The 16,805-nt window shown below is 42.8% G+C and overlaps 1 protein-coding gene across 1 annotated transcript in view; it reads right to left on the bottom strand.

Moving 5' to 3' along the window:
- Positions 1-16,805, bottom strand: part of adamts7 (a disintegrin-like and metallopeptidase (reprolysin type) with thrombospondin type 1 motif, 7) — a 447,398-nt gene that overhangs the window by 328,808 nt on the left and 101,785 nt on the right. The window lies entirely within an intron of this gene.

The raw sequence follows: 16,805 nt of genomic DNA, 5'->3' as shown, positions 1-16,805 counted from the left end.
GAAGAAATGAGGACGGATAGATGTTGAGTACCAGTAGATTAACAGAGCAGACTAGGTCAAGGATATAACCTTTGACACTTTGGCCTATTTTGACCTACTTAGCCAACTGTGTTTTTAATAAATAAAGATCTATTCAAATGTATCTGATTATAATATATTTATTTATATATATTTATTTACATTAAATACTTTATACATTGCAATACATGTAAACAATATTCTTACATAAGTATTTAAAAAATTCGGATAATTTATAATAATTATGGATTCGGTGACCCTACCTGCACCCCCATCATGTATAGGTCACTTAAGTGCAGTAAGTCCGCCAATGCTGTGCCTTGTGAGAACAACTTGGTTAGTATCCCTTTGAAAGGACTCTTATCTCTTATTAATGTATCTTATTAAAAATAAATAACGTGACACAGTTGCCGTATTGCTGGCGGTACATTTCCAGAAGCTGATCCAGTTGCGCTGTATGTCCACCTGCCCTTATCGTTATATAATAATAACGTTAACTCCATGATCTTAAAATGCCACGTGAAAGCTTGCTTCATTATGATAAATCTTAATGATATGATACACATCGCAATATGCGTCATAAGCCTTTACAGTCCCTACCTGGCTTGGGTCATTTCCCCTGTCAGACCAGGGAAACCAGCATCAAGACTTATACTGTACTTTCTTCTTGTTCATGTTACTCATAAGGCAGCAGAAGCAATGGCGTTCATTATTTAAGGCTCTACACTGACAAGGACCTTATTTATTTTTTCCTTCACTCTTTTACTTCCTTTTTTACTTCCTTTCCTGATTTTGTTCGATTATAAGCCAATTTATTTTGTTGATTTAATTGTTAAAATGTTACTGCTGTCAACAAATAAAACATTTTTGATTTTATTTTATTTCTTGGCATAGACTATTTCTTTTTCATTATGCCTATGAGCACTTTCCTTTTTATAGACTAAGGCTGATTAATTAGATTATTGCACATTTTGTAGTCAATGAAGAGGAAAAAACCTTGAAGACTCTTTGTCTTTCAATAGCATAATAATTACAATAATAAAGCCTAATGATAGCATGTGATGAAGGCATACTTAATTAATGATTAACAGTAAATTGGAAGAAAGTACATATATTGAAATTATTTTATTGGGAAAACCACTTGAGATACAGTATCTCGTTTTCGAGGGTCCCACATTTTGTGCATTGTAACACATGACACACAACAACAACAACAACAACAAAAATTAAATAAATACAGGACATACAAAAACACAACAGAACAAGTACACATTGTAAGAGGATATGTCTCATTATAAGAGGATATGTCTCAATCTCCATCATAAGAGGCCCACTCCACGGCAGTCACATGACGCTGCCACCGCAGGGCAAACAAATATGCTTACCCTGCGATGACACCGCCAGGCAGCCGCCGCGAGAAAGGCCCAACAAAACATACATGACAGTGTAACAGTCCCTACCCGGCTTCTCTCTCTCTCTCTCTCTCTCTCTCTCTCTCTCTCTCTCTCTCTCTCTCTCTCTCTCTCTCTCTCTCTCTCTCTCTCTCTCTCTCTCTCAGAATGCAGGTGTGATGCTGGCAGCAGATTGACATCTGTGGGCCAATTACGTCAGTAATATAACCGCGCCCCAGATGTCATGAGGCTGCCAGATCGTAACTTCGTATTTCCCAGTTAGTTGTGTTTTTCTGCTCTCTCTCGTATTGTTCTCTAGTCCATTGTGCTTCGACCGTGTCTAACCCTTGTTCTCATCCTTCCCTGCAGTCCTGCCTGGCTCTTCACCCTGTTCTCTGGCTCCCGACAAAGACGTGCTCTGACCCCTGCCTGCCTGACAAACTCTCCTTGCCTTTCCCGGAACGTATGAGGACCTCCACCTGCTTTGACCCCTGCCTGGCTGAGTACTCCGTTCCCGTGTATCGACCCCTGCCTGTCTGACTCTCCTGTCCCGCGCAAGCCCCTAGACCAGGGGTGGCCAACCAGTCAGAGACTAAGGGTGCTTTCACACCAGAGCTGTTTGGTCCGGACTATCGGACCAGAGTTTGTTTTCTCGCTTTTTTTGGGGTGGTGTGAATGCTCAGTCAAACTCTGGTGCGGACCAAACACGCAAACTCTGGTCCGCCTGAAAACGTAGGTCTCGGTTCGCTTCATCGGACCAAACGCGGAACAAATATAGGAAGTGAGTCACCTCTCATGAGCAGAGTGCTAAATTACTACCTAACCAATCAGATCTGCGATATGAGGTAGCATCACGAGCAGAGCAATGTGTGTGGACAAGAGGCGGGTTGCTACGTTTACTGTAGGGAGGGGCTTTTAGACCCATGTTTTTTTTTGCTTCGAAAAGAGGGACATCCTCTCAATACGCGGGACATTCGGTCAAATGGTGGGACAGTACAACCAAAAGCGGGACACTACCACCGACTGAAAATTGTGAGCCTCCGCTGATCTGGAGTCAGACAGGGCTCGCAGTCACACACACGCGCTCGCGCGCACACACGTTAGGGCTCGCAGAGTCGCAGTCACACACACACATTTCCACTCGCTATTGTGTCCAATAGACGAGCGCCCTTTTCGACCGCATGACATTGTTCAGAAAGTTTGGTGCGCTTGACAAATTGCAATGTGAATGCAGACGAACCAAATGAAGAATGCAACAATGTTGCAACTTCACCCCCCGAACCGCACAGAGTCCGCACCGAGTCCACCAAAACGATATGTGAAAGCGCCCTAAGAGCCACAAAAATTACTGTGGTACCACAGAGAGCCACACCATATACCAGCGTTTCTCAACCTTTTTTTTCAGTCACGGCACCCTTCATGTGTTTATACAGTAGGTCCCCCCTTCTGGCCTCTGAAGTTGCTAATGTCTTTTTTATTTGGGCCTCACAGGGTTAAAAGTACCCTGTGAGACCCATGGTTGCAAAATTACTAAATCACTTTTAGCCATTTAAAAAAATTATGTTTATTTAAAAAATGTTAAGCACATGTATAGTCAATTGGTCCTGTTGTTCAGCCTCACAATGCTATTTGATAGTAAATGTGTTTATATGTCCCACCCTCTGGCCTCTGAAGTAGCTAATGTCTTTTTAATTTGGGCCTCACAGGGTTAACCTCTTAAGCCCGAGATATACAGTAAAAGTGTATATTTTCAGCATTACGTTTGTTTACCAATGATTTTAACTGTTATTAGTGAAATATAAGATTATAGAAATCTCAGGGCATTGAGTCGGAAACTGGCGAATATTGACAGGAGGAAGTGGCACAGCCAAAAGAGTGTAGTCTTTTGAAGGAAGAGACTCAGGGCTTTCGAATTTCGAAAAACGACCCTACCCAGCTCACACCAGCCCCTGTCAATCATCTGACTTCTGGATTTACTTTTTAATTTCTCTTATTTTTTGGGATTATCTCCCACAAACCTGAACGTTATTGCCATAAAACAGAACGCAGTTAGTTTCTCTACCTTTCTGTTAAAAAACGGTGTTGCAATACGATGAAAAATGGTGGAGAAATGTACATTATAAAAAAGATGGCAGAATTCAGTACTGTATCTACAAAACCTTCTGTTTAATCATCTTCCCTTTATTAATTTGTTTAGATTTTTCAGGTCTGGTGAATTTTAGCATGGTGTTATTCACAGTCAAAGATAATTTTCTTTTTAAATAGAATTGATATTCTCCTTTGGTTCATTACAATTTACTCAAGCCTAGTAACAGACACACTATTTCTGACACTGATCCATGTCCCTAGATTCAGATACCAAGAACATGCAAATGGACCATTTAAAAATGTTTATTCTACATCCTTATGGAATGAGTGACATAACAAAACAAAAAAGAAAAATATTATAATTCTTATTTATTTTTATTTATTTTTTGGATGGAAGAGCCACACATTGACGGGCAAAGAGCCGCATGCGGCTCGCGAGCCACGGGTTGGCCACCCCTGCCCTAGACTGTACGAGTGCCCCCTCCGTGTATCAACCCCTGCCTGAATACCCGACCATTCTTTTTTTAATTTTAATTTTTTTTCCCATCCCAATTTTGCCTCGCCAATTCTCCCTTCAATTCTCCCCTCCCCTGTCTCGAACGTTGCTAGACTATGCCTCCCACTGGTAGGCTGCAGTGAGGACCAAGCCTTGCATCACGTGTCCCCTCCGGTACACGAGGAGGCAGCTGTCGCATCTTTTCACCTGAACAGCGCAATCTCTCAGTGGCGAGGAGTAACGCGTGGGAGACTCGCGTGATTACATATGCACGCCGCATTTCTCGGAGACGCTCTCTGATTGGCACTGACTGACGCTCTCTGATTGGCCACTGACGCGTTTGCCCAATCCGTGACGAGCTGTGCCCATTTCCTCGTCAAACAGCCTGCAAGCTACCTGGCGTTCTATCGCCATGCTCTAAGACAAACTCTAACCTTAACCAACTTCGAAAGAGTGCCTAAGATTAACCGTCGAAAGAACTTGCCGTCACGCTCTAAGACAAACTCTAACCTTAACCAACTTCGAAGAGTGCCTAAACTTAACCAGTGTAGAAACAGGCGTCGGCCAATCAGAGAGCGTCTCCGAGAAATGCGGCGTGCATATGTACTTCCTGATTCTGCTGTACAGGCGCACCAACCGACCTGTAGGAGTCGCTGTCCACAACGTCCAATCCCCACCCACCGGCTTTCACATCCCTAACACTGCCAATTGTGTTAGTATGAACAACCAGCCAAGCCGGTAGCAACGCCGAGAGCTGGGCTCGAACCCAGCATATCCTGCGTTAGTGGCGAGCGCCTTGCCCACTGCGCCACTTAGCCGCCCACAATACCCGACCATTCTTTATTTTATTAAATATACCCAAAGTGGGGTTTTACAAGATCTGTCTGCTGAGTCTCATTATCCGCACATTGGGTTCAATACGTCAAACCGTGACAGATGGTTCCACTGCCTTTCCCTTCTCCTTTGAAATGTAAGCCCTTATTCCCTTGGTGTCTCCGTCCTCCCATGTCCTGCATGCTGAATGAGAGAATGTTCTTGTGTCTCCATCTCTGTCTGTCGTGTACACAGTGTTGGGGAAGTTCACTTTCTACATGAACTAGTTCAGTTCACAGTTCACAATTTTTTAAATGAACTAGTTCAGTTCATAGTTCATAATAAAAAAAAAAAACTAAAGTTCATGGTTTCAAAAACGAACTAATTTATAGTTTATAGTTCTTTTTTTTTTACGTACAGTTACTTACATTACAAAAACACACATTGGGACAAGGGGGGGGGGGGTCCTCCAGTTCATCTATGCCATCATCCACACCATAAGCAAGCAAAAACAAAACAAAAAGAAAAACAAGCTAAAAGGAAAGCAAACCAAGACAGGCATTGTACAGTATTGCACTTGCATCGAGCCCATTCACATGTAGACATACATATATTTATTTGTTTCTATCCTAGGTCTGTCCATACAATGGGGCATTGGGCCTTTAGAAGGATCTGAGAAATTTCAGCAGGAAAATAGTCTAATAGTGGGGCCCACACACACCTCCTGAAAGGAAGCGTTGTTGCCTCTATGCATTGCACAGAGTCTCAAAACAAACTGGTCAGACTACTGCTTGACCTTACTCCTAGAACCCACCTCACCCCTGCCCACTTTGACAACCTAGGATGGCTTAGAGTAGACGACAGAGTACAGCAACTTGCAATGGGCCTGGTCTACAAGATACACTGCACGACCAAGGTACCCATGTACATGTCAAAATACTTCCCAAAGGTCAGTGAATACCACAATCACAACACCAGAGGGAGCTCCACAAATCATGTTAAACCCAGATTCGGCTCAAACAAGGGACTAAATACGTTTAGCAATTATGCCACATCAATGTGGAACGCCCTACCAAAAGCTGTAAAGGAATGTGAATCACTACCACTTTCAAAACCACTCTCAAAGAGCACCTACGAGAGACTGCAATTCGAAACTGGCCCCTGTAAATGTCCTAACCCAACCCCCTCCAATGTACAGTAAATGACCATGTATGGTTTTGTCAATATTCCAATGTACAGTTGTAGTGTCCCCCACCCACCCCTCCTACCCAACCCCCCCACCTCCAATGTACAGCCCCCCCCACCCACCCAACCCCACCCCACCTACCCAACCTCCCCCAATGTACAGTTTTTACGTCAAATGTATATACTCTCTTTTCTGGACTATTTTTGTATCACAAACAGTACTGTATTTGCAAATCTGGTATGTCATAAATGTATAGATGTAGCAGTACTGTCTATATACTATGCCATGTATGTCATATATGTCCCGATTAATTGAAAATGGGGGACCCTGATGTAAACAAGACGAAAGTCTTTCTCTGGTCTGCATCCCCTTAACAATTGTGTGTATTGAGCTGTACTGTATTGTACCCATTCTGCAATCTGTTAATAAAGTTTTCAATAGGGATGCTCGATATTGGCTTTTTTACCGATACCGATATACCGATATTGTCCAACTCTTAATTTCCGATACCGATATCAACCGATACCGATATATGCAGGGTCTTTTTTTATAATTTCAGGTAATTAACATTACATATATCTTGTTGTGGAATTAACACAACATTATGCATACTTTTGACAATAAATAAAATCTGAATTTGTTCTTACTTGCTTGCCTGGGTAAATAAAGGTTATAGAAATGTAAAAATTAAAATTAAAATATATATATATATATTTTTGAAAACCGATACCGATATTTTCCGATATCACATTTTAATGCCGATATCGGCCGATAATATCGGTAGGCCGATAATATCGGACATCCCTAGTTTTCAATCAATCAATCAATTTCATGGGGTAGCACACCGAAGATCTCTCTATACCACGGTTCCGGTCTGGTCTGTTTGTTGTGAGGAGTCTGATGACGTAGCCAGGGGGTGACAGGCACGTTGCCAGATAAGGTGGTTTTCTGCATAATTTTGAAGCCTGTTTACGGTGTGTTTTAACTGGGTTTTCGGCTGAAATGTATATGAAATCTGGCACATCTTTGAACACCGTTATAATAGATTGCTAAGAATGAACGCACTTTTGAACTTGACATGACAAGATTCATGTAATCATAAACTGAAGTGGTCAGACAGGTTGGGATGGGTCTGCATTGGTTGTGTACTGTAGCTTACATGTCGCAAAGAAGCTGCTGTGTACAGTACCATGAATCTGTGTATTCGTCTATATATAAATTATTATAAAACATTATTTCCTGGGCTTCCGGTTTACGCTCAGATCAGATGGCAGTGTAACTTTTCCGAGCTCTGTGACCACTTCACTTTAATATTGATTACGATGCAAATTTTACGACATACCTCGTAGATATGGCTAAACAAATACCGAACAAGATTGGAACATTAAATGAGATTGACGTGAATTTATCAGGACTTTGTTCCGTGCTGAGCTCGATGCTAGCATGCTGCAGCTAACCAACAGACTGGACTCGCTCCAGGAGGATGTAGCTATAGCGCGACCACGCGGCTCTCTAGGGTGGAAGAAGAGATGGCAGAGGTGGCAGTCGTAGCTGAAACCAACTCCACCAAGATCTCGCCGATTGAAGACAAGTTCCTTTTTTACAAAAAAAGATGGCTGACCTAGAGGACCGGAATAGAAGGTGCAACATCAGAATATACGGCTTGCCCGAAAACATTGAAAACGATGCGCCGATTCAGTACCTTTTTTTGTATCCACTTTTTCTCCTTATTTTTAAAAATGTTCTCCCATCCCAATTTCATATTGCCAATTCTCCCCTCCCCTGTTTTTTTTTAACGTTGCTAAACTATGCCTCCCACTGGTCGCTCGTAGTGAGGATAGAAGCCTTGCATCACGTGTCCCCTCCGGTACATGAGGAGGCAGCCTGTCGCATCTTTTCACCAGACAGCGCGGACTCTCAGTGGCGACGAGTAACGCGTGGGAGGCTCACGCTGCCCCTGATACTTCCTGTCTCTGCTGTACAGGCATCACCCAACCGACCTGTAGGAGTCGCTGTCCACAACATCCAATCCCCACCCATCGACTTTCCACCCGCTACCTCTGCCAATTGAGATAGTATGACGACTGGCCCAAGCCGGAGGCAACGCTGACTCGGGGACCGATTCAGTACCTTGAAAAGATGATTCCACAGTTGTTTCCATCCGTCTCTATACCAGAGATTGAGTGGGCGCATAGAATATTCAGGAGCGGTCCCCCGGAGAAGGGCGAACGTCCACACGCCTTTATATTTTGCTGCCTGCGGTTCCCTACATGTCAGGCTATTCTCCAAGAGGCCAGGAAACACCCTCCAAAAGTGGGTAATTATACCCTCAGATTCGCCGCAGATTTCAGCGACTACACCACGAGAAGTCGCAGGGCCTTCTCTAAGGCTATGGGAGTTGCTCGGGAGAAGGGCATAGAAGTCTACCTATTATACCCTGCGACTCTGAAGATCAAGATGGGCCGCAGAGTTGTCTCCTTCAACCGCCTGTTCATGTCGCCGTCCGAGGCGGAGAGTTTCCTTCGAAGTGGCACGGCGGCCCCCCCGGCCGAGGATGGAGAGCCGGCCCCAACGGAGCAGGCAACGGGCACCGGGGAGTGACAGGCCTCGGAGCCTTGGTATGCTAAGCGCGAGCTATGCTAACTTTCCGGCTCTCCAAGCTAACACTATCGTTACCACTCGCCTACCGCGGCTTATCGGACCAACAGAACGGTAACACTCAAGGTTTATCTAATTCCAGAAACGGGTATGCACACTGACTATTTTCAAGTATAATTCAGACGACTTGTGCTTTTTAACGCATTTGCCTTTTTATTGTCTGAACATTGAACTTCAAACTGAACTTCGCATAGACTGTTATGCATATTGTCTTTTTTCAAGTTTGCACTTGGACAAACTGTGCTTCACAGGTTTCACTCAAACTATGTTTTAACGTATATGCCGGTCGATGCGGATGGTCCTTTCTCGGCGGAGCTACCTACGTGAATCAGGATATAACAGGCCTTGAGCCCGATTAAACTAAGCTTGTTGTCCAGCTCTCCTAGCTAACATTGCCGTTGCCACGTGTCTACTATGACTTTTTTGCTCCAGCTGAATGATAACGCTGAAGGTTTGTATCCACTGTGTTATCTCAACGACGGGTACGCATGTTGCCCTTTTCTCAAGTTTAACTCAGACGAGCTGTGTTTTAATGCACCTGTTTTTATCGTCTGCACTTTGAACTTTGCATTGAACTCTGCATAGATTTCTTCTCTCAGTTGAGTGAAGTGGGTTCCTTTTTTCTAAATTGTTACAATATACCTTACAAGTTATTGGTATGGTTAAGATACATAATGTTGTTGTGGTTGCTGTGCTCGGTCAAGGGTGACCAACTGATGTTTGATTGATACCGGACAAGTATTCTGATGTGGGGGAGGGGGGAGGGAATGGGGGATTGTGTTGTTTTTTGTTTTTCTTTCCAGTCGACTCGCTCTGTTTTATTTTTGTTTTCACGCACATGCTCGGAACTCAATAGGACCTTAACAAGTGGATATGTATACCTTAACAAGTGGATATGTATCTATTATGGTGTTCTACTCCAAATGAATTACATTGCAGCCTTTTTACACTATGGCTAATTTGAACATATTGATCTGGAATACAGCGGGTCTCAATATACCGCATAAACGCACAAGTGTACTAACGTGGCTAAAAAGGAAGGAAGTGGACCTTGCTTTACTGAGTGAAACGCACCTTTTATTGGCGGATAACGCAAGACTGGCAAATAAATTTGACCATAACATAAGTTCTTCTTCTTTTAGCACCAAGGCCCGTGGGGTAGCCATAATAGCGAGGCGAATTTTGAGTATTAAACTGTTAGATGTGTGGTCTGATGCAGATGGTCGAATGACTATTGCTAAAATAGAATGTTCTAACCGGAAGATTGCGCTGATTTCTGCATACGCCCCTAATTTGTATGACGCTAACTTTTATGCTGTACTCACTGCAGCTATGTTGAAACTACCTGATTACTCATTAATAGTAGGAGCTGATTTTAATGCAGTTTGGGATCCATTGATTGATAGGTCCAATCACGCTGAAACCTCTGATCAGAAGCAAGCTACCACAGCCCTACAGGCCAGGGCCCTCATTCATCAACGTGGCGTAGAAGATGTTCTATTTCCACACGTAAGCACAGAATTTAGAATCAGTGCACGCACAAGAAAAACGGGATTTACCACACGTGCGTACGCAGGTTCTACGCACACCTGTCTTGATAAATATGACTTTGATCCTACGTTTGAGCTCGTGCACTGTTTTAAGTATTTGCATACCAGAACCGCCCCGATTAACCATATACGGTAATGGAATACCCCCATGAAATGTGGAAAAATGGACTAAGCCGAGGGAAGCGTGTTATGTGACAGGCTGACAGACGTGTACACGTACGGTGATGTCGGATATGATATCTATTAACCATTGCTGCCTGGGCAGCGCAAACACTAATAAAGACCGTGCTGGAATATGACTGTCTTTTCCCGTTTTGTTTGATTAATACCCAGGGATTAAAGTTCTCCTCAATTTTATTCCAAATCGCGACGGATTTTCCGTCAATTTTCTACCTGCTGCATATGATTTCTAGAGTCAATCAAATTTATATTGATGTCAGTATTGGGTAGCCTATATAAACAATGATACGAGAGCTATACAAGAACAATGAATCTCACTGCCAATGATAAAGCCTATACGCCATGTGTAGCCTGCCTATATGTGATCAATACAAACTTGAACTTGAATTCCATCATGTCTGTGTGCGGGTCACTGCGGGAACTCACAAGGCTGTTGTCACAATGTAAATAAGAACGTGCACTGAAAAGTTACAGTATGTAGTTGGTTGATTATTTGTATGACAGTCAGTAAACCCTTGCAAAAAGTATCCGTTTTATTTAATGAATTGAAAACATTCAGCATCGCCTTCCTCCCGGCATGCAGCAACAACATGTATCAGGCAAATGCGCATCGCAACATTGACTTAGTGGAATCCCTTTCTATTCACATAACTGCATTTGTGATGGAGCTTTGACAGCTACAGTAACAGTCTATTGCTCGATCCATCTCCAATATCACGATGGACCGTGCCGGTGGCAAAGACCCGAGGGTGGAGAGGATCTTGAATGAATTCCATCATCATATTTATATGTTGTGTGTCTGTCCACTATGTCTGTTACTTTGTTATCCCCCCCCCCCCTATCTATGTAAAGCGACTTTGGGTCTCTTGAAAGGCGCTATATAAAATGAAGCTATTATTATTATTATTATTATTATTATTGTTATTATTATTATTATTATCACATCTGAGCGGGAGCTCACAAATAGACTGTTAGTCTCAGTGAAGTTTCAACGGAGGTCATCTATTCTAACCAACAAATTGAAGTAGAAAGCATTTCGTGACCAATCTTATTTGGAAACATGAAACACAAAATAATTTGCTTTTTATTTGAAACAATATTTAATCGCGTTTGGAGGTTGGTGTTTTGCGTCTGCCCCCCGTGCCAAACAAGCAGGCCAACCTCTTGTTCGCATGTGAGCCCGTTATAATTACACTACTGTCGCTATTTTATAATGAACTATAATGAATTACGGGTCATACAGAAGTTGAACACTAATGCACGGAAGCTTATTTCCGCCTTGAAACTAATGCAGAACTGAGGAGCGCTTATGCCGTAGTAACGATGTTCTACCACTGGGCGTCAGCTAAGTGTGCTCCGAGCTGTGCGTACACATAAGCACGAAGTCAAGTTCAAGTTGAAATTGATGAATCCCACTCTTTGCTTAGAAATGGTCGTACACACAGGTTAAGCACATATCTGTGCGTAAGACACGTTGATGAATGAGGGCCCAGGTCTCAGGACACGGGGGTAATCGATATGTGGCAATCGCTCAACCCATCCGCGAAAGATTACTCCTTCTTCTCGTCGAGACATAAGACCTGTTCCAGGATTGATTATGTTTTTTCTTCCCCACGTATCTTTGATAGCTTTGATGTTGACTTAGCACTTTCTTTTTTTTTTATCCACTTTTTCTCCCATTTTCTATATTTTCTCCCATCCCAATTTCGTATCATCCAATTCAACCCTCCCCTGTCACGAACGCTGTTTCTTGCCTCCCACAAGCCGGCTGCAATGTGGACTAAGTCATACATAGCACAAGTCCCCTCCGGTACTTGAGGTAACAGTAGTCGCATCTTTTCACCTGCGCAGCTCGATCTCTCAGTGGCGAGGAGTAACGCGTGGGAGGCTCACGCTGCCCCCGACACTTCCTGATTCTACTGCGCAGGCGCACCAACTGACCTGTAGGAGTCGCTGTCCACAACGCCCGATCCCCACCCATCAGTTTCCCACCCCCTAATACGGCCAATGTGTATTAGTATGAACGACCAGCTAAACTGAAAGCAATGTGGAGCGCTGGGCTCGAACAGGCAAGCCCAGCGTCTCCGTCATTCGTGGCGAGTGCCTTGCCCACTACGCCACGTAGCCGCCCTGACTTAGCACTTTCAGACCACAAAGGTATCCTCCTCAAGGGTTCACTCAGTAAAATAACATCCCGCGCCCCTAGATGGCGCTTTAACTCAACACTACTGAAAAACGGAGAGTTTAACTTGCAATTTAAAGAGAAGCTCACTGAATTCCTGCAATTTAATGCTGGCTCGGTACAGGACCCCAGAATTATATGGGATTCGGTTAAGGGTTTTATCAGAAGTAACACTACTCTCTTTGCATCTAATCTCCGCAAGGGACGTCTCTCTAAGCTGGTGGAATTGGAAAAGCTTCATGCCACGTTGATCTCTTCATTGCAGCACAACTACTCTAGTCCAGGGGTTCCCAAACTTTTCAGGCCAGGGCCCAGAAAATAAGGCGTCAGAGAGCCGCGGCCCAATGCACATCGTCTGGCTTTTTTTTTTTTTTTTTTTGTCAGGCGACTGATTTTTTAAGCCAAATATCACTTCAATCCTATTAAGTTAGTTCAAGTTAGTTATTCATTTATATGTGCTATTTATGAGAGGGCTAACTTGTTGCAAAATAATAATGATAATAATAATAGCCTCATTAAAATACTATTGTTGCTTCGGTTGTTTTCAGCGTTTTATGTGCATAATCTGTTATTTAGTTTGAAATGTTCGTTGAAATAAGTAGATTTTTACGTTTTTGTTTATTTATTAAGTTAATATAAAACCATATAGTCACATTTTAGAATACAATAGAATAGAATTTTAGAATACAACTAGAAACACTGTCCTGGCCTGCTTCTAAGTTCAGTGGCCTGACAAAAAAAAATTCAATAAAAAAATAAAAAATTATAAAAAAAAAAAAAAAAAAATTTATTTTTATTTTTTTTAAATCATCTCGTGGCCCATCCGTGGCTGCTCGCGGCCCACCTTTGGGTCGCGACCCCAACTTTGGGAACCACTGCTCTAGTCGACTGGAGCTTCAAATTAAGGTAGTGAAAAAAGAGATTAACTCCATTTTAAGACAACAATCTGAATTTCAGATGCACAGAACAAGACAGCACTACTACTTCCACGGCTCCAGGCATAGTCACCTACTAGCTATAAAGATACGTGCCAGTGAGCAATTTGCGGATATCCCTTCCATCAAGAACCAACAGGGGGAGGTAACGACCAACCCCAAAAAGATTAATGATACATTTCCCTCTTTTTATTCCAACCTGTACAAGTCAGAGGTGGTCTTTGATCATACCAAGCTGGAGGACTTTCTTGATCAAATCAACCTACCACAGATATCGGAAGATAGTGCTAAGCTGTTAGCTGCACCTATCATGCTGGTTGAACTTAGAGATGCGATTGCGGATATGCAACGGGGCAAGGCTCCCGGATGGGACGGCATTCCACCGGAACTCTATCTCGCATTCTGGGATGTACTCGGTCCCTTATTACTCTCAATGATTTTACACTCAATCAAAGAGGGCAATTTTTCCAGAGATGTCAATATGGCGCTTATATCTGTTTTACTCAAGAAGGATAAGGACCCCACCGAATGTGGCAGCTACAGGCCCCTAAGTCTCCTCGGAGCCGACCTAAAGCTATTATGCCAAGGTTCTAGCCACCCGACTTCAAAAGCATATGACATCTCTAGTTCACCCTGATCAGACCGGCTTCATAAGCCGCAATGAAGGCATTTGACAGATTGGAGTGGTCTTACTTGTGGGCAGTTCTTAGAAGGATGGGGTTGGGTGAGGGTTTCATTCATATGATCAAAGTTCTCTACACAGGGCCTTCGGCCATGATCTTAACGGGGAAGTTCTGCTTGCCACTCTTCTCTGTCTCGCGCTCTTCTAGACAGGGTTGTCCTCTTAGTCCCGGACTTTTTGCCTTATCCCTCGAACCTCTAGCTCAATACATAGGACAATCCCAAATGATATCTCCTGTTTCAATTCAGGGCACACATCACCATATCAGCTTATACGCAGATGATGTACTCCTGTTTATGCAGAATCCCTCCTTCTCTCTACCTCATCTGCTCAGCGTGATAGATGAGTTTGGCAGCCTGTCCGGCTTTAAGATCAACTGGCCAAAATCAGCTTTTTTTCCACTTAATGAGCCTGCGAAGGCTACCATCCTACCTGCAAACATACTTATGGTGGAGCACTTTAAATGTCTTGGGATTGAAATATTCCCCACTATTAGCCAGACGGTAAGGTATAATTACTCCAGCTTGGGTGACAGGATTACGAATGACTTCAACAGATGGTCCAAAAAAAAAAATGCATTACAGGCCCGTGCGTCAATAATTAAAATGAATATTTGACCCAGAATTAACTTTATCAGCTCCACGCTCCCGTTACCTCCTCCTGTTGGTTACTGGCAGAAATTGCACTCTGCCTCATATAAATTCGTTTGGAACAATAAACGCCCGCGCTTGAAGAGATCAACTGACCAAAGGAGTAAACTCGATGGGGGCTTAGCATTTCCAGACTTTAAATATTATTTTCAAGCTTTCTCTCTGAGACCTCTGATCACTTGGTTTGACGCTCAAGCAGCCGTGTCTTGGCGACCATTGGAGGAGAAGATGGTGTCCCCATATAGACTTCAGGATATTGTGTGTATACCAACATATCAATTAAGCAAATGCAAATTACGATTTGGCCCTCTTATCACACATGGGCTAATTTTTTTTTATGCAGTCAGGCCACTGAACTTAGAAGCAGGCCAGGCCAGTGTTTCTAGTTGCACCAGCGCAATAGTTAGATAACCTAGGTGGGGAACAACCAGGAGATCACTGCAACTCACACAAGTTGGAGAACTATCTCTCTCTCTCTCTCTTGCTCTCACACACACACAAAGGGAGCCGCATGTGATTGGTGGAGGCGGGACCCTTACAAAAAAGCGAGCAAGCGAGTATCCATGTATATCGTTTTTTTTTGTTCTTTGTATAACTAATTATGTATGTGTTCTGGGCCCCTTTGACTTTGGGTCGGAGGGTCACAGGCTCGGGGTGGGGGGGGGGCCGTGGTTCGAGGCCTCGGCGAGTCGTGGTGTTAAAGAGGCATGATGCTTTGACTCGCTGGGGTGCCGAACTCGGGGCCCTCGAGGGTTGGGGATCGTGGCTGCTGTGGATGGTGATGGAGGGGGCTTGGGATGATAACTGTACGGTCTGTCTCAATTATTGTCTAGTCATTGTTGTGTTAGGTTATTGTCCTGGGATGTCTTTTTGTGTATTATTGTTATTATTGTATTGTGATATGTTTTGTTTCATGTTGGAATTTTTTTTTATTAAAAAGATTTGATGAAAAAAAAAATTATAATAATTCCTACCCATCAGACTGATTATGCCTAATCCATGACATAAACATTTCCATGAGCAATATTTGTCAGCATCTCTATGTTAGAATATGATCTTTGAATATTTGATTAAAATGTACAATTATGTCATTATCCCCTCAAACATACTGTACATGATCTACAGCAGGGGTGGCCAACCCGCGGCTCGCTGCCCATCAATGTGCGGCTCTTCCATTCCATTTACTTTTTTTTTACTTTTCTTTTTTTATGTCACTCATTCCATAAGGACGTAGAATAAATATTTTTTTTTTTTTTTTTTAATGGTCCATTTGCATGTTCTTGGTATCTGAATCTAGGGACATATATGGATCAGTGTCAGAAATAGTGTGTCTGTTACTAGGCTTGAGTAAATTGTAATGAACCAAAGGAGAATATCAATTCTATTTAAAAAATGTTTATCTTTGACTGTGAATAACACCATGCTAAAATTGACCAGACCTGAGAAATCTAAGCAAATGAATAAAGGGAAGATGATTAAACAGAAGGTTTTGTAGATACAGTACTGAATTCTGCCATCTTTTTTATAATGTAAATTTCTCCACCATTTTTCATCATATTGCAACACCGTTTTTTGCAAGACGTTCACAGAAAGGTAGAGAAACTAACTGCGTTCTGTTTTATGCCAATAACGTTCAGGTTTGTGGGAGATAATCCCAAAAAATAAGAGAAATAAAAAAGTGAATCCAGAAGTCAGATGATTGACAGGGGCTGGTGTGAGCTGGGTAGGGTAGTTTTTTTTATTTGAAAGCCCTGAGTCTCTTCCTTCAAAAGACTACACTCACTTTTGGATGTGCCACTTCCTCCTGTCAATATGCGCCGGTTTCCGACTCAATGCCCTGAGATTTCTATAATCTTATATTTCACTAATAACAGTTAAAATAATTGGTAAACAAACGTAATGCTGAAAATATACACTTTTACTGTATATCTCGGGCTTAAGAGGTTAACCCTGTGAGGCCCAAATTAAAAAGACAT

This window comes from Notolepis coatsorum (genome assembly GCF_963971535.1).
Source record: "Notolepis coatsorum genome assembly, chromosome: 20".
Taxonomy (NCBI): domain Eukaryota; kingdom Metazoa; phylum Chordata; class Actinopteri; order Aulopiformes; family Paralepididae; genus Notolepis; species Notolepis coatsorum.
Note: the sequence above shows the minus strand (reverse complement) of the source record. Positions and strands in the feature narration are given on the sequence as shown.